At 46.9% G+C, this 22,583-nt stretch overlaps 1 long non-coding RNA gene across 1 annotated transcript in view; it reads left to right on the top strand.

The window, feature by feature from the left end:
• LOC138472210 (uncharacterized) overlaps nucleotides 1-22,583 on the top strand; it is a 362,895-nt gene that overhangs the window by 84,768 nt on the left and 255,544 nt on the right. Inside the window, exon 3 of the long non-coding RNA XR_011268573.1 lies at nucleotides 18,862-19,056. This is a non-coding gene — a long non-coding RNA (uncharacterized lncRNA). The remainder of the gene's footprint in view (nucleotides 1-18,861; nucleotides 19,057-22,583) is intronic.

Below are 22,583 nucleotides of genomic sequence, written 5' to 3'. Positions count from 1 at the left end.
GGAAGTAGGCCAAAAAATTATACATAGGTCGCCTGGTGGCAACTGCTAAGGTAAGTGCAGACGAGTGCTGGGAAGGGAGGGCTGTAGGGATAGAGAGACAGTACTGCAGTGCAGGGGTTGCCAGGGTGGCAGTGCAAGTGGACAGTGGCTGGGCCAGGGACCGAGGTTGGTGAGAGTGGCCCAGTTGCAGCTCCTGTGCAGTTCCAGTGAACAATTCTGCAAGGGAGAGGCAGAGAGTAAGCAGAAGCAAAGAGGAAGGTCTTGAGGTGCTTCCAGAACTGGAGATGGTTCCCCTCAAGTTCAAGTCAGGAAGTCTGTTCGAGGGGGAGGGCCCTGCTGCGGAGAGAAACCTACCCCCAGCTAGTTGCTCTGAGAACCGGATGACCTGGACATGCAAGGTGTGCATCACACACACCTGCAAAACAGGCCATGGCCATCACTGTCATGTCAGTCAAACCCTCCCAAACATCAACATGACATGGCAAGCAATACCCATACACCGACCCAGTAACGATAAGGTACACATTTCCATGTCCTAAATGTACAGTGGCATCGGACAATGATGCCTGACCCGGAATCCGATGAAATGACAGACCAACAAAATGTCCCACCAAAAATAAGTCGATTCCAAATGCATTACAACAGTCGTAGACGTAACATCACAATGAATGCCTGGCTATATGCACATGATGCATTGCAAAATGAACACTGCAGCTCATGTGTGCAATGTCCTACTCCTGCATCACACTGCTCAGCGCACAGCACAGTGAACAACCATTGCGTGTGATGCACACCCTGAGCATCACATCTAAGTGACAGACTACATCAAAAATCAAATTAGGCATGTACTCGAACCATAATCGGTCACAGAACATGTGCTGGCGGGACACAGTGGGCACCAGAAGGCAAACAGTGTACACGTGGATATGCAAGGGTGGGAGTACATGGAGTGCATCCGAGTGCAAGTGTGTGGTTCTGCAAGGACATGCACTCCACATATGCATGTGCACTCAAGTGACCATCAGTGTTCCCTACACATCACATGTGAACATCCACCATGTGTACACCCCAGCATGTCAAACCACTACTATCCCCTCGCACCTGAAAGGAAAACACAACACATGAACAGGCATTGATCAGCAGAACACAACATGTACATAGGACAACAACATTACAATGTCAGAGTTCCCATCACACTGCAGGGCAACGCAACTATCAACAACAACCCCCCCCCCCTCGCAAATGACCATGACCCACTGAACAACTGCACCTGGGTCATGGAGCCTCCAACCCTCATTCCCACCTGGCCACAGGATCACCTTTACCCTTCGTGTCCATCTCCCACCTTGTGTGTAAAGAGATGCCTGAACCCTCAGAATCCACACTCATTTCCAAAATCACATAATCCAAGGCATGAAAAGGAACCCAAACACCCTCCAGTAGATGACTTGACATAGCAGTACGTCTCAAAGGCCAAGTACTACCACAATGATGCAACAACCAAGGTAGCACAGCAAAACAATGTCACGACAGGATGTGAGACATGTGTGGTACATGACATAGGATGATGCACCATGAATGGATGTGTACTGTCACAGATCCCCTGTACAGGCGCTGGAGTCTCATGAAACAACCACCCACACCATGTCCCGGGTGCCTGCAAGGTCAAACTCACACAGGCCCCTGAGATCCTGGTGGGGAAAGAGGTTCAGGGATATGCAGTCGGGACAGGTGTAGACACACTGGATGACTGGAAGGCGTGGCAGGTGAGGGGAGTAGGAATGACACATGAAACCAGGGAATGCACGAAAATGTACAACCTGCATGAACACATGCACAATCCAAACAAACTTGGACATCATTGTCATGGCCTTCTGTAGTCCAGGCTCAGGAGTGGTACGAACCAACCACCCCCTCTAGGGTTTTGGCGCCTGCAAGTTCGGGGCTTACACAGGCATCCGCAACCCCAGTGGGGAAAGAGGGTCAGGGAACATTGCTTGGATAGGCATGGGAAGCAGGAACACCGGGTAGAGGGTACAGGTTTCGAAATTGCATAGGATCACGGGTGATTAGGGTAAAAAACATACCAAATAGGACCACACATACATCCATGCATCAGTACACTCCCCAGCAAGCCTATGCAGGGCAGTTTGTAAGAAAATACAACAAGACACTTAGCTCTGGTTTTGAGTGCTGGCCTCCTGCCTGCGCACTCTCAGGTCCGGTTACAGGAGCACTGCAATGCTGCAAAGAGAGACACAGTCAGCAACCTGTACGTGCCAATTACACAAAAACACAACACAAAACATGCCCCATAACAACATACAACTCTACAAACAGACAATCTGTGCTCCATGCTTCGTACCCATATATAACATCACCCCTGTGACGGGTCATTCACAGTTAATGCAGTAAGTCAGCCGCTGGTGGGTGCGTGGCAAATGGAACACCAATGTGTCACAATTCACACAACATGCAATGTTCCCTGGGTAAGCAGACAGACCCATATGGCAAGCCATGACTACAGAGCAAGTTGCGTACCACCATGACCAAAACAAAGTTGCCAGTGCATTTATCATGAAGTACGTGGAATAGACATGCACTGCACCCGAGTATGTCCCTTGCTGTATGTCCCTGTGAGCTGCCCCTTTCCATGTCTTGGAAGGCTACATGGTTGATACAAGTGCCTCAATGAACCTTGGTGTACCGCAGGGTATGTGCCACTGCCCCCGCATGTGTCCCAGACAACCCTACTATCAACAGCCATCAGTCCACAAACACATCTGAGCTGCATTGTGTGCTTCAACACCAATATTTGTCTAAGCTCACCCTCAGTGCTGTGACTAAGCCTGCACGTGCAACTCGCCTGGTGCAAGCTTTGCTGTCTAGTGGCCCCCCTGTGATGCTCACCTTGCCTGGAGTTCCTTGGAACATGTCAGCAGTTCTAGGATGTGGGTCTGCAATCACTGTGGCTCTGCTTGTGCACACATGTGCATGTGGGCACCAACAAACGGGTCAGGAATTACGTCGTCCAATGGGCCATGTCTGCTGGCAAAGGTGCTCTGGTGCCTCATCCCCCTGCAGAAAGTGCATGAAACACATGATTAATGCATCAAAGTGATCTGTGTGTGTCTCATCATGCATCTCATTACTTGACCATGTCAGAGAGTCACATCACAAATCACACCATCAGTCCGTCTTTCACCTCCAAAGTGTGGAACACTATCTACAGCATGATTTGCAACAAGCACGTGTACAGGAAAGATATGAAACATAATACACAATGCATAGCAATCAATGTCCACATTAATCATGACACGCCCCATCTAGCAAAAGCTGAACAGTGGACAATTACACCTAAATCATCCCCACTAGGGGTGTCAACACAAGTCAAAAAGCACCAGACATGCCACAGATATGACAGTCCAAAGCCCTTGTGTAAAATTCTGTTACACCGAACCATCCTTGCGAGCCCATGGATAAGGGAGGCAGGAGTGGCATATGTGAGTCAAGGAACCCAAGCAGCAAACACATACACAAGACAACCATGAAGGGCCCAGCTGGAACAGACAGTGGATGCCTTCAAAAACCACAAGGCACCGCACTGTCACATGTAAGCACAATAGACTACAAATTTTAAACTAACTCAACTATTAACTAATTACACTAACTATGGAAAACCTACATTACCTATTTAAACTAACTATCAAACAGAAACTTAACTAACTAAACTGAAAGAAAAATCAAAAATGGCCACTTACGACCCGGGGGGAGGGGAGGCACCCAGGAGGGGGGAGGTACAGGGTGCTGCTCAACATCCACATGCGATGATGCTGAGCCAAAAAAAAATACCTCCATGGGCTCAACGCCTTCACAGCACGACCTATGTGGGAGATAGATGGTCGTCCGAGTCTGGCTCATCCTGGTAAGGAGGACGTGGCACAGTAGCCTGGCCACGCCTAGCCGCAGCTTGCCCCTCGTCGGCAGCAAGTCTGCCGGACAGGTGAGCCTGGTTCTGTGTGGCGATGTTACATAGGTCTGCATGCAGGACCTCACGTGATACACGTGCTTCCTCTTGCAAGGTAGCACGTGTAACACGGAGTTCCGCCTGCAAGGCCTGGCTGGACAACCGCTGCACCTCCCGGCAAGCCTGTAGCTCAGCCGAGATGGTGCGCTCAAGCTGTGCAAACCTCTCCTCTGCCCGCTGCCTCTGGGACATCATAAGGACACCCAGAGTGGATCTGAGGGAGGCATACTCCTCCCTCAGGGCATCCATGTGCGCCTCTGCGTGAGCAGCAATTGCTTGACGCAGAGACGACATTTCAGCCTGGCGTGCCCTGTCTGAGGCCGCCATGCCCAGCCTGAGTGAGCGGGCCGTGGACCGTGCCGCCTGCTGCTGGAGAAGCACCTGCCTAGCAGGGGGGAGCACAGATCGGGCCACACGCTCCATGCTGTCAGCGATGTTCTCCATTGCTGCCCCCTGCCGTTCTGAATTGGCAGTCATGTCTTGCTCCCACTCAGTATACAGCGGTTGCGCGCGGCGACCGCGTTGCCGGGCTTGACCCCTGCGGGACCCAAGGACCGGGGGTCCTCGCTGTGTTGGCACCGCCTGCGGCTGCACGACTACATGCCCCCGTCGACGTGATGTCCCAGGCACATCAGTGACTGGTGTGGAGGGTGACCCTGCGTCCCGATCCACCACGGGCGGAGGAACCAAGACTGTCTGATCCCTCAGTGCAGGGGTCGCAGACAGAGGAGTGTCCACATCAGAATCACTCACCCCTGACACATGGACTTGATGCTCATCCAACTCAACATGGACGTCAGAGTCGTCATCAAGGCTGGACTCATAGGCAGCCAGAGACAGGATGGACTGCAGCACTTGGGGGTTTTCGTGGCCTACCACCCCACGACCCCCACTAGTGCCGGGTTGATGTGGTCTTACCAACCCTGTGTCTGGCATGACAACACCATCCTCTGCATCCATTGCGTCATCACCTGAAAAATAGAGAGGAAAAGGTCAGTACACATGTCAGAAGCACACAACACACACACACACACACCGACAGCAAAGGCATCCGGCAGACATGTGACACACAACATATGACCTTGCATGCATGCTGGGTCTACTTAGAATAGCTTCTGTGATCAGACCTGTCGAAAGGTGGCAGTTTGCATGGAAGTGGGTCTATGCAGTGCAGAAAATGTGTACGCCACTCACTACCTACATGTACAAGCACTCCATGGTGTGTGCCAGGAAATGTGAAGGCAGTGCAATGTCAAAATCAGACATCACGTGCATTGTGTATTCAATGTGTACCATGTCTAGAAGGCAAGCACCCCTCCACCCCAGTACCAAAGCAGGGATGCCTAGCATGGTATCAAAAGGCTGACCATACACCTGTGTATTGACAAGCAGTGTTGACTGGCATCAACAGCTTAATGTGATTGAAATTACAACACTGCAAATGATGCTGGGACAGTGGGCAGGACACATGATGGAAGATCCGGAGGCCGGCCACGTGTGAAGAAGACACAACAAGAGTTGGACAGAGTCATTGGCCATTGAACAGGCTGAGGCCTGTGAGCCACACAGATTGTCAGAGCCTAAACATGTGTGCAACGCAGGACTGAGCCACAGTTGACATGGGGAGGCCGATAATATGGCAGGCAATGTATGTAACCAAGGACTCATATTACAGTGATCATCCAGTCAAGGACACATAGGGGCATGTGTGCAATGCACATGGAGCATGAATGGGCACTCATGTCCCTGCGGGACATCTGACCCATGCACAGTACAAGTGGGATGCCCTGCATCGAGTACTAAGGCTGTACCAAACGGCATATGTCTGGCACTTTCTAAGCTGGAAGTTAGCATCTACACAGGACACATGAACATGAAACTACACATTGGCAAGAATGTAGCAGACCAGTGCAAAGGTGGAACTGGGGTGCAGAGTGGCGGAGGAGGGGCAAGGGAGCATGGCCACATGGAGTCCCGCATGCAGGCAGAGGAGACATGCATGACGGTGGGATTGCATTACTTACACATCAGAACCATGTACACGTCACATGTAGCAGCAATCATGCACAACACATCCCACAAGTGAAACACACACGTCCTCAACAACTACGCATCAACACTCACTGGACTGGGCATCAAAGTCCAGCATCTCTCCCACACCTTCGACCAATTCTGGTGGTATGAACTCCGCAACGAGAGCCTCATGCGGAGTGAGTTCTTCCTCCTCTGGTGCAGGCCCACCGCCAGTCACAAGAGTCAAGTTGTAATTTGAGGCACGCTTGGCCTTAGTGCTGCGCTTGATGTCATTCCAGCGCTTTTTGCACTCCTGCGCCGTGCGCACCTCATGGCCGAATGAACTGACATGTTCCGCCACATGCTTCCAGTGGGTGTCACGTTGGGCAGCCGTAGTCTGACTATTGGCACCCACTAGCATGTCACGGCTGTGTCCCCGCACGTAGTCCACGAGGAAGTCCAGTTCCTGCTTACAGAAAGGCTTCTTCCTCGACGTGCAGGAGGTCGTGGCTGTGTGTGGGGTCCCAGCCTGTGCTGCAGATGCAACCTTCCTCCTCTTGGACTGTGGCGCAGACCCTGGCTGGCTAATGCCGCCCCGACCAGTATGGCCAGTGGGTTGGGTGGATTGAGCCGAGGGAGTGGCAGGTGGAGGGATGACCAAAGGCCTGACTTGTGTCAGTGGCAGCTGGGTGCCCACTAATGGACCCTGCGCAGCAACATCAGCTGTGGCAGGGTCATTGACCGCAACGGTCCTGGTTGGCAGACTCACAACCGGGGTGCTGTTGGGTGCATCTGCCCCTGCACTTGCCAACACCCGGCTGTTCGGGGCAGCAGATGACATGACTGCCCCAGGGACACGTGTCTTGGTCTGAGCAGCCCGGCCTGCCCCAATGGTTTCCCCCCTGGCCTGTTGGAGATCTACCAAGGGCTCTTCAAGTGCCAACGCAGCCTGCGCTGGCAGACCCTGAGCCTGGGTGGCGGTGTCCACAGCTGCACCTGCAGCTACCGCTACCCTTGGGCCCGTGGCAGTCGATGAAACGGACTGCCGGGTCATACGGGTGCCAGTGCCAGATGCAGGAGCTGCATCCCCCTGAACCACAGGGGGTGGTGGCATGGCTGCACCAACACATGGCACAACATTGTGCTCAAGTGGCGCACCCCTGCCTCTTCCCCCTCTGTGGCTGCCCTGGACACCCTGGAGTCCCCCTACTCCCTGGTCACCACGGCCACGTCCCCGACCACGCCCGCCACGAGGAGGACGCCCAGCTGAGGCGCCCCTCACCTTTGGTAGCCTCCCTACCATGGCACAGATGTAATAGTGCTGGCACAGATGGAGTGGTGCCAATGGGAGGTGTACAGCACAATTGACCTGGGCAATTGGGGTGAAGGGGGTGGGAAGCAAGATGTTAACAGCCCCCCTGCACCTGCAAGGCTGTATGTGACCCCGGTGATATGTTGACGGGTCACGCAACGCTCAGGCACCCCAAAACTGCAGTAAAACCGTGCACGCAACCCTGCAGCCTACGTGCGTGGATTAAACCTCCCGCAGTACGCGGTGGCACCCAGTAACACGTATAACGCGTACGCGTGGGACACGCAGGCTACGATGACATCGAAAATGGGTGCGATACACAGGGGCACCCGCAGTGGGAAAAGGAGCGTTTGCGACTCACCGTCTGACTAGCGCGATGCAGAAAAACACGCGTAGCCAATACCCCCGCCAAAAGAAGAGATACGTCCTTGAGAGCTGTGAAGTAGATGGCGCGCGAAACAACTGGAAGCAGCAACACACGTCGGTCTCCACGAAAGGCACGTACAGCGAACTGCTGGGCCCGCTCACCTTTAACCCGTGCTGAGGGAAACGCACGCGCGCGTCACGTCACATGCGGACGTGCACTTTTTCACGTTTGATTACGCGCATTACACGCGGACGTGCAGTTTTTCACGTGCGCACGCTTATGCATGGGCCCTTTCCTCCTATTACACGCGGACGTGCAGTTTTTCACGCGCGCTTACGCGCATTACACGCAGCGTGCAGATTTTTCACGTGCCTAATCACTCCGTATGAAGCTGGCCACGCGAAAACATACGGAAGACCACGCTCCTGCACAGAAGGCCAATTCACTGGCCCCCAGTGCCCCAAGCAGCCTCCCACATGCCATCTGCTGCTGCCTGCCTGCCTGCCTGCCTGCCTGCTGCCACCGTGCCCTGCCATTTGGTGCCTGCACATCAGCCATCTGCAGGGGTCCAGTTGCTGTGTCCACCCCTGCTGGTACAGAAGAGTCCCGACTCAAATGACATCGCTCCACAGCCCAGCCCCAGGACCCAGTTGGTCACCCACTCCTGCCCCTGGGGTTGCCATGTCGAGCACATCCACATCTGACGCCAGTGGCAACCCCGGCCAGAGGGGCAGAGGGGCACCAGCTTCACTGCCACCGAAGTTGGTGTCCTGGTGGAGCATGTCCTGGGGCAGTATGATGCCCTCTTCGGATCGTCCCGCGCCAACAGGGAAGGACGGGAGAGGACGCGGAGGGGGTGGCAACCCGCACCATCCAGAAGCTCAAGAAGCGCTGGGAGGACTTGAGGTCCAGGACCCTCATGAAGGCCCGGCGCCTTGTGGAGGGGGGCCGGGGCCGCATGAGTTCCATCCAGTTGAGGGTCCTGGAACGCGCACACCCAGCGCTCCACAGCCAGGTCCTTGAGAGGGAGACCCGTCTGGAGTTGAGCGGTAAGTGGCCAAGCATTGCTGTGTGAGACAGGGCATGTTGCAGTGTGCTGGTTGTCTGATACTTGCCTGCATGTGTGACATAGGCCATGTACGCATGTATGTGTGCAGGGACATCATGGTAATGCATGTGCGACCTGTAATGTGTGAACCGCATGGTTGTTGCATGTGTTTGAATGTGACATGGGGAGCCCTGTGCAGATTGCACACATGACAGCATGGAAGTCTCTGTTCCTGGACATGGGTGGGGGCCTGGTGGAGGCTGCCCCTGGTGGCTGGGGGGTGGGGGTGCTGGGAGACATGGGTGGGGGCCTGGTGGAGGGTGCCCCTGGTGGCTGGGGGGTGGGGGTGCTGGGAGACATGGGTGGGGGCCTGGTGGAGGCTGCCCCTGGTGGCTGGGGGGTGGGGGTGCTGGGAGACATGGGTGGGGGCCTGGTGGAGGCTGCCCCTGGTGGCTGGGGGGGTGGGGGTGCTGGGAGACATGAGTCGGACATGGGTGGGGGCCTGGTGGAGGCTGCCCCTGGTGGCTGGGGGGTGGGGGTGCTGGGAGACATGGGTGGGGGCCTGGTGGAGGGTGCCCCTGGTGGCTGGGGGGTGGGGGTGCTGGGAGACATGGGTGGGGGCCTGGTGGAGGGTGCCCCTGGTGGCTGGGGGGTGGGGGTGCTGGGAGACATGGGTGGGGGCCTGGTGGAGGCTGCCCCTGGTGGCTGGTGGGTGGGGGTGCTGGGAGACATGGGTGGGGGCCTGGTGGAGGCTGCCCCTGGTGGCTGGGGGGTGGGGGTGCTGGGAGACATGGGTGGGGGCCTGGTGGAGGCTGCCCCTGGTGGCTGGGGGGTGGGGGTGCTGGGAGACATGAGTCGGACATGGGTGGGGGCCTGGTGGAGGCTGCCCCTGGTGGCTGGGGGGTGGGGGTGCTGGGAGACATGGGTGGGGGCCTGGTGGAGGCTGCCCCTGGTGGCTGGTGGGTGGGGGTGCTGGGAGACATGGGTGGGGGCCTGGTGGAGGGTGCCCCTGGTGGCTGGGGGGTGGGGGTGCTGGGAGACATGGGTGGGGGCCTGCTGGCAGGTGCCCCACAGTGCTGGGGGGTGGGGGTGCAAGGGGACATGTGGCTTGGCTGGGGGGCATGGCCATGGTGGATGGGCTGCCTGTGGGACATGACATGGGGTGCAGGGTAGTCCCCTGTGGTGTGGGATGCCTGCAGAGGTCGTGGAGGGGGTAGAGGGGAGACCTGGGAGGACCCACACTGCCAATTCACGTCTTGAACTTCCCGCACACCCACCACCCGCGCACCCCTGAAATCCACGTACCCAGGCCAATCGCGTGTAGACTTTCTCGCGCACCCCTGAAATCCACGTACCCAGGCCAATCGCGTGTAGACTTTCTCGCGCACCCCTGAAATCCACGTACCCAGGCCAATCGCGTGTAGACTTTCTCGCGCACCCCTGAAATCCACGTACCCAGGCCAATCGCGTGTAGACTTTCTCGCGCACCCCTGAAATCCACGTACCCAGGCCAATCGCGTGTAGTCTTTCTCGCGCACCCCTGAAATCCACGTACCCAGGCCAATCGTGTGTAGACTTTCTCGCGCACCCCTGAAATCCACGTACCCAGGCCAATCGCGTGTAGTTTTTCTCGCGCACCCCTGAAATCCACGTACCCAGGCCAATCGCGTGTAGACTTTCTCGCGCACCCCTGAAATCCACGTACCCAGGCCAATCGCGTGTAGACTTTCTCGCGCACCCCTGAAATCCACGTACCCAGGCCAATCGCGTGTAGTTTTTCTCGCGCACCCCTGAAATCCACGTACCCAGGCCTATCGCGTGTAGACTTTCTCGCGCACCCCTGAAATCCACGTACCCAGGCCAATCGCGTGTAGACTTTCTCGCGCACCCCTGAAATCCACGTACCCAGGCCAATCGCGTGTAGTCTTTCTCGCGCACCCCTGAAATCCACGTACCCAGGCCAATCGTGTGTAGACTTTCTCGCGCACCCCTGAAATCCACGTACCCAGGCCATTCGCGTGTAGTTTTTCTCGCGCACCCCTGAAATCCACGTACCCAGGCCTATCGCGTGTAGACTTTCTCGCGCACCCCTGAAATCCACGTACCCAGGCCAATCGCGTGTAGACTTTCTCGCGCACCCCTGAAATCCACGTACCCAGGCCAATCGCGTGTAGTCTTTCTCGCGCACCCCTGAAATCCACGTACCCAGGCCAATCGTGTGTAGACTTTCTCGCGCACCCCTGAAATCCACGTACCCAGGCCATTCGCGTGTAGTCTTTCTCGCGCACCCCTGAAATCCACGTACCCAGGCCAATCGCGTGTAGACTTTCTCGCGCACCCCTGAAATACACGTACCCAGCCCAGCCGCGTATGGAAACACCCGCACACCCCTGGAATACACGCTCCCAGCTCTGCGTTTGCTGCTGCCCTTTGCGCTGGGTTGGGGATTTTGATGGCTTTTCCCTGCGCGAGAGGCGTTCTTGGAGGCGTAACTGGCGCTGCTGCAGGGTCGCTGCGCAACTGTGCGCCACGGCTGGTTTTGGTGGCTGGAATCCATGAATACGCTGTGCGCGGAAATGGATTTTAGCGCACGCGGCTGGCGCAGGGATTCGCACGCGCACACTGTGCGCCAGCCGCGTGCGCCACTTGTGCGCTGAATTCTATGAATCGGCCCCTTAATGTATTGTTGAATACATTGTAAAACTGTGGCTTCACTGTCATGGCCAAATTTAGGAGCATCTTTTATACACAAAAGCATGTGGATGTGTTGTGCTCTTCTGGATTGATATTCTTTTCTCCAAAAGAAGTGTTCCACTTCTCAGAGTGGAGGTGTAGATTTATTGCAGATGAAGTGCAGCATGGCAATAAGGCAATGGTAAAAGTACTTTGATACATTTACAGGTTCAAGAGAACAGAGTTCTCCTTGTGTTTTTATGTCTATTCCTTCTTTATTTTGGTTTGCTATGCGTAAGAAGTCATGCAAGTCATCCCAATGTGTATTCTGCCCAACTTAAAGTAACAAACCATGTGGGTGGGCCTAGGTTCCTTAGCATACAACATACATCCGCGTGACATTGAAACCAGTATTCTTTTGTACCATGCATGTTTGCCAAGTGATTTATGATACTGGACTGCAAAACGTCATCTTTTTCTTTTATCTTTTAAAGCAGTTGGGTAGTGGAAATGTTTAAAAAAATAGAACCTGTTTTTAATGCTTGTGCAACTCCATAACATAGAGTTGCTAGTTCACTTTCGAACAGGAGGTTGAACATGTATTCTACATTTTGTCAGAATTGTGAGTCTTCAGAATACATTTGTAAACAATATTCTGGGGCACTCATTTGTGTGGCTCTTTCATCATATCTTCCTCCTTTTCCTGTATGTTCATTGGAGATCCTTTGGCTTGATGGATTTGATATATTTCAAAAACATCTTTTATGGTGTGTTTGGAATATTTGAGGGTGAATTGCATACTGGTATAAAATGTTGGCTCTAGTAACAGGATTCACATGTTCAAATTAGTCAGTTTGTAGTAAATCTTCAATTATTTGGGTGGTTTCTCATAAGTGTACTTTTGTGTTTAGATCTTTAGTATTCACTGTTTTATTTAAGGTATTCTAAGTTTTGTCTAACTTTATTCAAGTCAACTAGTTGTTGCCAAGTTTTTTTTGTCTTTTGTTGGTATACTATTAACTAGTACAATCAAATGTTGTTCTTTTGGGCAATCCTACTCCTAGAATTTCTGCATTTTCGGAAAGATCTAATGGCAAATGTACTACTTTGCCATGAATGCCTTTGAGTAACGCAGATGGATGCAATTTGGCAATTCTGGGTTGAAGGTGTATTATAGCTTGAAATCGGTGCACTGTTTGAATTGTGATGCTCTAGTACAAGTTAAGTTGTTGGAGAGCATTTGGAAGTGGGAAGAATTCTAAGTTACCAATATTAGCCTGTGATGGATTTGGTTATTATAAAGTTTTATATTGCAGTATGTGCAAGCTATTGAGGGGTCAGTTATTTTGTATTTATTTTCTGCTGTTAGATAGATATAAGTTAATTGGAACCGTTGGGATTCATCATCATTCTGTATTTTGTAGGTCATATCTACTATTGTTGTGCTATTTTTTATAAAAAGTTCTGTGACAACAGACACATACATAGTCTGGTGTTTCAGCAGATATTTTGAAACGTTTCTATTTCTTTTGTGCATGTCCTTGTAAGGAGGTTTGTGTTTGTGAGGTATTCTCTACATGTTTCTAAAGTAACTGAAATTTGTAAGTCAGTTTCAGTTCCTAAATATTTACTTTGGATGTGTTCCATTTGTCAAAGCAGTTCTTTGGCTGTTCCATGTAGGAGAATGTTATTTAATTTTTGTAGTTCTACAGCAGACCATTTTGCATAGTACAATCTATGGACAAGGTTTTGTATACATGTTGATATGATGGATGGTGATTTTGCAAGCAGTTCCAGAAATGCAGGTTAATGAATGTCCTTGCAATCCAGTGTGGATGTGTACTGGGCAGGAGTCTATGGTTTGTAAAGTTGTAATTCTACTTTTGTCTTTTAGTTTCCTACAGTGATTGAGGAATTGTTGTAAACATTTGAACACTTGTTGGTGTACATTACCTATTGAGCTGCAGGCCCAATTGTACGCTGGAAAACTTGTTTGGACAAAATTGACATTTTGTTGAAGGTTTGTTGGGGAAGATTTTTCTGCAAGGGTTTCTTTTGCCATTATGGTGTCTGCTACAACTTCCTAGTCTTACCCATTATTGTCTATGGCAATTGAGTTTATTGTGTCTTGTTTATAAGACACTTCTTTGTAATATGGTTGTGTGCTTCTTGTGTGAAACCATTTGCCTACACAGAAGTTGGAAAAGGTATCTATATTGACATTGTGCACATTTAGAAGTAGTTTTTGTAGTTTATTGATTACTTTAGTTAGTGGTTTCCTTCTGTTTAAAATCAATATAAATAACTTCTTCTTTAATTTAAATGCACTGTCAATCAGAACTTTGAGCATTCATTTTCTTTGGTAGTTTTTAATTGTAGAACATAACTTCTTAGATTGTTTAATGAGATTGCTAAGAACTCTACAGTGGAATATTTTTTGTAAAATGTGACTTTTCGGAATGTTATACTGTGGTTATGTTAACATTGGTCGATATAGTGTTAGGTTCATTTTTAGGTCTAGTTTCATTTGTACATCTTTTTTACTTTTATTTTTTTAAAGAGGGGGCTTTACTTTTTAGTGCAGACTGTTTTAGTTTTGTTGAGCGAGGTTACTAGCTGTTCTGTTTGAATGTTTTCTATAAATTATTTTAGTGGTGAAAAACTATGTGGCTTGTTCCTCGTTGTATCTGCTCTATATGTACTTTGTTTTCTAAATAATAGGCATTCTGTTATGCTTGGTGGAAAAAAAGAAAGTGTGTGTTTGAAAGTTGTGGAATGTTTATGCATGGGTTATTGTATAAACATGATTACTGTGTGTGGGTGTGATTGTAGAGGGATGAAAAAGAGTGCTGTGCGATTGTGCACTTGGATGATAGGTGTGGTTGGTAAGTTTGTAAGAGTAAGAGGTTGTGTAGGTGTGATGGGTTTGGGTAAATATGACTGACATTGGTTGGTGTATAAAGTAAGTACATTTGTTATGTGATGAGGATGAGGAATGGGATTTAAAGTATTGAGAGTAGAATGTGTTGAACTGTACTTGTGTTAGTGTGTAAGGTAGTGGTGGTTATATAAGTAGGAGTATCATGCTATGATGAGGAAAACAGTGGTAGCTCTAATGGTGTGATTTAGTGTACAGGTATTTGAATGGAGTGGGTGTAATTGTAAGGGGTTAGGAAGAGTGTGCATGTGTGTTAATGAGTGTTAGTAATTTGGAATGCAATGTGTGAAGGTTTTTGGATTGGAATCTAGGACTTGAGGTCGATAGGGGTATAGAAGAAAAAGGAAATTAAATTGTGGTATAGATGTTTATGAGAGACAGTAAGGAATTGGTGGTGTATTGAATAAAGAACAATGTATGTTTAGATAGGATTACAAAGAGTGTGACTGGTGCTTGGAATGAGTAAGATTGAAATACAATATTGTTGAGTAGAAAAGAATGATTTAGGCTAATACATGTTGAAATTATGTTATTTCAATTAGAGAGATATATGTGCTATATGAATATACTCAAGCGGTTCTGTGGCTCATTGGAATAATGCATCCACTACAGGGGCCTGTGTTTGACCTCATTGTCACAGGTTTGAATCATGGCATGTACACTCAGCCCTTTCTCCTTCCGAACTTGATAAAATGAGTACCTTTAATTTAGGTAACAATACAAATCTGTTAGTAGCACAAAGTTGCCCCTTCAGGGATGAACGTGTGCTTTACAAATATGCCTGTTATGTTACAATATGACGTGAAGAGTTTTCTTTGATCAGAAGCTGTGTTTGTCAATCTTCTTTTCTCCTGTAATTGCAAAAGAAAGTTAATTGGTATATGTGGTAAAAGTTAAGTAGTCTCAGTAGCACAGCGTGTTATTTATTCTGGTAGGAGCAGTTATTGGGGAAAGGAGAGAATAAAGTTATACTATGTGTGGAGTTCTAAAGTATGTTAAATATAATGTTACAATCTGTGGTGAGATTATAGAAAGTTTGCACTGATGCAAATGTAAAGTTACATGGTATTAACAGTAGGGCAAAGTGTGAAGCAGTGGTATTCATTTATTGCAGCATGAGAAGTGTAGTTTGGCATATCATAAGCAACTTGATAAAAAATGTAATAGGGTAAAAAAGAGGCACTTTTAGTGCATTTTGGCATCAGGAGAATGTTTTCACTAGGGTTAATACTGACTGTTATTAGGAATAGAGCAAAGTGTGTATATATGTAAAAATGCATGAAAAATGTTTTTATTTTACACTAGGGCAAATTCTATCCTGGTGCTTTTAATATGAAAACCACATGTGTTGTGGTGCAATGGATTTGTAATGTGTTCCAGTGTTTTTTTTTTTAAATAGGGTAAACTGTGGCCTTATGGTAATACTGTGCAACCTTGTAGTTGCAGCAGTGCATGTTGTCAGTATATGGTGTGTTGCAGTAGAGGTTGCACAACACTAGCTCTTATTATGTGAGGAACAGTGTTGTGATTAGGAATGCCAGTTTTAGTAGGAATATATGGAAAGGGAAAACATGTGTGGATACATTGGCACTTCCACCATGTTAATGTGTTTTTGATGTAAGGAACATGCATTTGGAAAATGTTGCAGTCACTGTTTTAAGTGTTGTAGCAGGGGTTTAATGTTTTGCCTCTATATGAAATGTGGTAGTAGTGGGTTTAAAACACTGTACATTTATATGTAAGGAATCTGATCCATTTTAGTAATGCCTACTGTCATTTGTATTTTAATAAGAAATGTAAAGTGTGTAGGTACAACAGTAGTATGAAAATGTTAATAGTGTTGTAAAGGAAAGGAAATGCAGTTGGTAAACACTGGTATCGTACTATTAATTGCTAGTCGTTGTGAGCAGATGGAGAATGATGGCACTATAAGGGATGTGATAGCAAGGGTTGGACAATATTACACTTGTACATAATGTTTATGTTATAAAATGTATGTAATAAAATGTTTCTGTTTAGGAACATTTTATTGAAAATAAAAATAATGCATTAGAGCTGCGCCATTTGTATCTTTGCTTTACATCTTTGACTCCACAAACTCCTTTGTCCCTCACATCTCTGTTGTCTCTAATTAGTCAAGCTACCAACTGCACCTCCTCAGAGGTATTCTTCCTTTCCTCTCCTTCCCCCAGAATTTCACTGTCTCTAGAGCTCTGGTTCTCTCTAGGCTGGACTACTGCAACAGCCTCTTTCTTAATCTGCCTGCTTCTACTCTGCGCCCTCTGCAACTCATCCAGAACAGAACTCTGAGACATGTCCTTGGCCTCAAGCCCAGGAATCGTACCTCTCCAGCACTGAAATCACTGCATTGGCACCCAGTGGCTGTGAGTATTAAGTTCAAGACCTTCTACATTGTCCACAAGGCCTTCTGGGGCCTGTGTCCTCATTACCTCCAACTCTCTCTTCGTAAATACCTTCCTACTCAAGCTCTTCTCTCCTCCACCTCTAACTCCCTCAGGGGCTGTCGCTTCACCAAGCAACAAGTTGGTGGTAGATCTCTTTATATGGCTGGGGCCTCTCTCATGAAACACGTGTGTATAGGCACGTTATAAATGCCATATCATATCATATCATATAGAGCACTATAAAGTGGCAGTTTGTGTGACAAAGTCCAATATATTTGCAGTACATGTAAGTAACCGCCACCTAATGTGAGCAGGTGCAGTATGTTACAGTACATGGCATTTGATAGCAGTGGTCAACAAAAGAACATTTGCTTATTGACATTCTTATTACAGGGTAAGTGGTAGCAAACCTGTGTATATATTTATAATGGTGGAGACAAATATTACTTTTAAATAATAGAGGCATACCTGTACTATCTCTTGTTAGATTTAGATATTTCTGAATCTGCAAATAGAAACCTAGTAGAGTATCACAGTAGTTATGTTATGCAGCAGGCTGTGAATGACAGATGACATGTACTCTGCAACTTGAAATGTACATCTTAAGTGTTGAACTGAGATGACAGGGTAGAGTTTTTAGATGTGATTGGTGGATGGATGTGTGGCTTTTCGAAAGTAACCAGTGAGTGAGTGTTACACACTTAAAAGTAAAATGGTAGAAGGGCTTCCTTGTGCAATGGTGTCAGCGGGTGTCAGCACCAATCTTCAGACTCACACGTGCCATTATTTTCATGATGTCCTGCATGGAAATAGGACTGTGGAGACCATGGACAGTTGCAAATGTACACGGACATCAGGGATTAGCCAATGAGGTTTCTTGGTTGTGGAGGAGTTGAAGTGTACAGGAGTACTGGGTAGCAAATTTTGTATTACTTGTTTGAAGTGGTGGAAGGATGGCTATTGCTATGAAGAAGCAGAGTGTGTGGATTCTGGGAGATCCATTGACTCATTGATTGAAGTTTTATACAGAGCATCTTGGCAATACATTGTTGGGATAAATCTCTAGGGTATGTAACTGGAATAACAACGGAGCTGTTTCCAGCTATGAAGATTATTTTTTCTTGGATAACTCAAAGGCAAATGTGGAAGCAATCAAACTTGTTTTGTCCACAAATTTAAAAATCCACACGGAATGTTAATAAAGCTATATGTGCTTTTTTACAAAATGTTGGAATGCCATCTTTCCACAAAGAGAATATAACGTTAGATGGAGTGAACATTTTTCGTAGAGATGGAGTACATTTAACAGATGTTGGAAATCAGATTTTTCTTTCCAATGTTCAGAATTGCTTCAAAGAGTGTTTGTGAAAGAAAGACAAAAGAAGTGCAATATGCAGTAAAGCATTTGTTAGTAGCTATAGTACATAAATACCAAAAATACAAAAACAAGTTAAGCCTTTTTTTAAGTTATAAAAACAAGTAAGTGCAAAATACAATACATCAATTCTTAGTAGATATATTATGTAAAACTAATTTTAAAAAAGGTTGTTTTAAGCTCCACCATTGTAGAATGAAATAAAAGTAAATTGAGTTTAAATTCCCCCACCCCCTAATTCTCCAAGAAGTCAGTGGACAGTAATACTGTCTGCCGACTATATGATTGCAGAAAAGGGGGTGAGCCATTGTCTGATGGTAGTTTAATATGTGTGGGATGTGTGAAAGCCATAAACAATGGCTAAACACTTCATATGCATGTTACACTTTTTATTAACATTTTGTGTTACACTTTTTATTAACATTTTGTATGGCATAGAAAAGGGGTTGGGACAGAAATGTATTACTGTCACCTTTGGTTTTCTTTGCTGTGTAAATGGTCTTCAATTCCCGCTAGATTCTGTGTAAAATGTAATGCTAATGAAAATGTTCACTCTTCCTATAGAGGATTACTACTTTAAGTATAAATATAAGAAGATTGAGTCTAAAAGTGTACTTCTTTCTTATTCTATTTTTAAACTTTGAAAGTGGTTCCAAAAGGAAACTTTTTTTGTTTTTTTGTTTTTTGTGTATTTTTTGTGCAGAGGGAAAGAGAGAGCAAAGCAGGGATGGAAGAAGGGAGGCAGGAAAGGGGCAACAACCACCATAAGAGAGGGCCCGAATGGGGAGCATCTTTTTTCCTGCGCCCACAAATGGGCAATTACCAGGTCCGGCAAGGCTACCGCCAAACTTGTAATGAGGCCCAATGTATAGTCCGCAGACCTTGAAACTGCTGCATGGTGGGTATAATTATTTCTTAATGTAAAGCATGTTTATAGTACTTTCATATATGTTGAAAGATGAATTATTAATAACTTTCATAATTATGAAATACTTTATAAAAGTTGTTGAAATTCAGTGAAAACACTTTGATAAAGGCATGTTATGGTGAAGTTGCACTAATAAAAACCTATCAAATTCAGAGAAAAAACGTTTCTAAAGGGACACTATGGTAAAATCAAAAACCCAACAAATTTGCCAGTTATGGTAAGCTATGCATCCATAACTCGCGTCACCACCATGCACCAAGACTAACACATAGGACATCAAAAACATCACAAGTGGTATCATTAATGACATCACTGATGGCATAACATATCCAGGCCGGCTGTTTTCTTGCATGGCAGGGAGCATGTACAATTGAAATTGTGCGCTTTGTAAGCAGTGTTCACCTGTGAAATGAAACCCTTGCCGAAATGTGAGCATGATGGGGAGGGATTAATTTCATTGTGATCACTGCTTACCATACGACTATGGCAAGCAGTGTTCACACACACAAGTAAATAAGGCCTGGCATGCTCACTTTGAAGTGAGGAGGTCAACTGTGAAGGGCAAAAAGCATCGTACACGCTTGTGCGCTGCATTTTGCCATTTACATTTGCACTTCCTTTGCAGTGCAAATAACGGAAATATGGCTGCGGGGAGCGGATTACGTTACAATTTAATGTTTATAGAAAATGACCGCCTCTTTGTGTCAGTTCTTACTAGGAAGTCTGCACTCTTCCTCTACCACCTATATTGAAGGGAAAGGGGAAGCTGAGTAACCTTTCCTAATGTCGACAAGTTGCATCACTGCTGCAATACTGAATAGCGTTGATTTTGGAAACATTGCAAGGAAAGTAAGGCACAGTTATTCTGCTGGGAATTAAAACTATGACCTCGCAATTTACAGATAAATAACTGCTGCAGGTTGACTCAACGTCTAATCTAGTTTACCAACTTTCAGATCAGCATTCCTCTTTAAAAGTAGGTCACTACGGGTGGATTACAGTTCTTATTGCTTGGGAACAATTTCCTTTGTCTGTGTCCATTTTTTATTTTTCCTTGTTGAAACGCTAACTATGTATGATCTTTGAATAGTGTGCACTTTAAAACTGAAAAAAAGCTATCTAACGCCCCTTCAGGGAGAAAAAGAGCACTTTCAGCTTCAAAAAAGGTAGGTTAATGGTCCCACTTGTTCTCTGTGACTGAGTGGCCCTATTTCACTCTGCTAATGTGAATCCGAATGTAGCTTGGCCCAGCAAATCTTGAAGCCGAATTTGAATGAATGAGAAGTGCTGATACATTTCCTAAATAACTGCTTCCATTATATGTTGTCCTACCATAACCCCTGACCAAGTGCTATTTATTCTGCCAGAAATTGTTGTGAATTGTGCATATCACTATACATCTGGTAAATTACAAAAGGGTTTACCACCACGCACCCATGATGCTTTTTTTGGTTAGGTAATTGTTAACATACTACTCCATTTTCATTACGTTTACTTGAAAACATGTCAGGCACACAACAAATGGCTTTTGATAATTGAATGGACAAATCAAATCCTGAATTTCTTCGGTACGTATGGGCCTTTGGCCGCAAATATTGCTAGCATTTTGCAATGAGTGCTTGGGCAGGACAGTAGAAATCAAAAGGTCACCTTTATTTATTTATTTATCTATTTATTTATTTATTTATTTGGCATTATAGAGCGCCCAGCAGCCCGGAGGCGTCTTGGCGCTGGGAAGACCCCATTGGAAGGGGCACTAGGGACATTCTGCTAATAATGGTCAGTGGTGAATGTGCACCTGCTGTATTAGTAAAATGAAAAATATTGCCAGCTCTAAACTCTACTCCTATGAGTTCCCCCTGCTTGTAAAATAACAACAGGCAGTAAAAACTAGAAACCATGGTAAAATACACATTTAGATTAATATTGTAAACACACATCTAAGATTTACGTTTAGAATGTTAATTAAAATATACATCATCTCATCACTGAAAGCACAGTGCCAGTCAATGCAGCCATCCCAAGTTCTTTGTTTGCACAGGGAACTGAGATGTCTGCCTCTGCGAAAGGGCTCTTATCCCCTACGTATTTATTTTTCTGTTGCAATGGGTAGCCATTTGAGCTCGGCGCAAAACACGTATAATGCTTTGATGAGATGCCAGCAGAACATAGGAAGCCTGACCCCACTGCCTTTAATGTTATGTTATGTTATTTGGGATTTATATAGTGCTCTATATATCATTGGCATGACCTCAAAGTGCTGGTAGGTTGAACGCCCTCAGGGACCGTAGTCCAGGTCAGTTGAGATAGTAGGGTGTCATAAGGTACTTTCTAATTGCTGTCTAATTGTGCAAACAGAGTGCAACAACATCACACCGACTGTTAGGAGTGGGATCTGACTGGCTGCATCAATATAGTAGTAGTAGTACTAGATTTTCATTCATGTAGTGCCTTTATCCCATTATTATGGCCTCAATGTGCTTGTGGTGGGATCGTCCTCGGGGGACCAAAGTCCAAGGTATGGGAAAATTGGCAGAAGGATTACAGTGTGTATGTGCATTTGGCCAAGATAGGAAGTTAGGTGGGCTGAGTGGAGTGAGCTCCAGTAAGCTGCCCATGAAGGTTGGCCATGTGGATTGGTGCTGGGGTGGCCGGGAGAGTGCGCGAGTGCAAGAGACTTGCTATGTGTCAAGCTACACCAAATGATGTGTTCTAGGTCATTGCTGCCTTCTGATGGCAGAGGTGTTGTGCTTCATGTTTTAGTCTGGTGTATGGAGGCAAATCATTATGTGTCCAGCCAGAGCGAATCTTGTCAAAGGTCATCACTGCATTCTGATACATGCACATGGGTAGCCTTGCCTGTGGCAAGTGTCCACTGAAGTGGTACATGAATGTGTACCTCGAGGCTTAGGTGGAGTTTTGTCTTTGTTGTAGCTATGTGATCAGATTGTCTGTATAATAGACTGCAATCCTAATTTAATCTAAGTGCAATAGACAAGCTATCCTAACATATCTTCTAACACAATGGATAGGCTAGCCTCAGAAATGTTCTAAGTGCAATATCAAGGCTACCTGCACATATCTTCTATGGACAATTCATTGGCTATTCTCATAAATCTTCTAAGCACGATAGACAAGCTAACTTCATGTATCATCTAGGTGTAATACCAAGACTAATTGCAATAGACAGGCTATCGTAACACATATACTATGTGCAAAAGTCAGGCTATTCTAGTACATCTTCTAAGAGCCATAGTCAGGTTATCCTAATACCTTTTCAAGTGCAATAGACAGGCTAACCTCATAAATCTTCAAGGAGCAATAGACAGGCAATACTAATGCATCTTCTAAGCACAATGAAGAGGCTTCTGTCATAAAATATCAAGTGCTAAAGGCAGTCAGTCCTAATATACCTTCTAGGCACAATTGAAAGGTTATCCCTATACATCTTCTAAGTTCTACAGATATGCTACCATCAGAGATCTTCCAAATGCAGT

Source organism: Ambystoma mexicanum, chromosome 8, assembly GCF_040938575.1.
Source record: "Ambystoma mexicanum isolate Mex_15411 chromosome 8, UKY_AmexF1_1, whole genome shotgun sequence".
Lineage (NCBI taxonomy): Eukaryota > Metazoa > Chordata > Amphibia > Caudata > Ambystomatidae > Ambystoma > Ambystoma mexicanum.
This window is presented reverse-complemented; position numbering and strand designations above follow the sequence as displayed.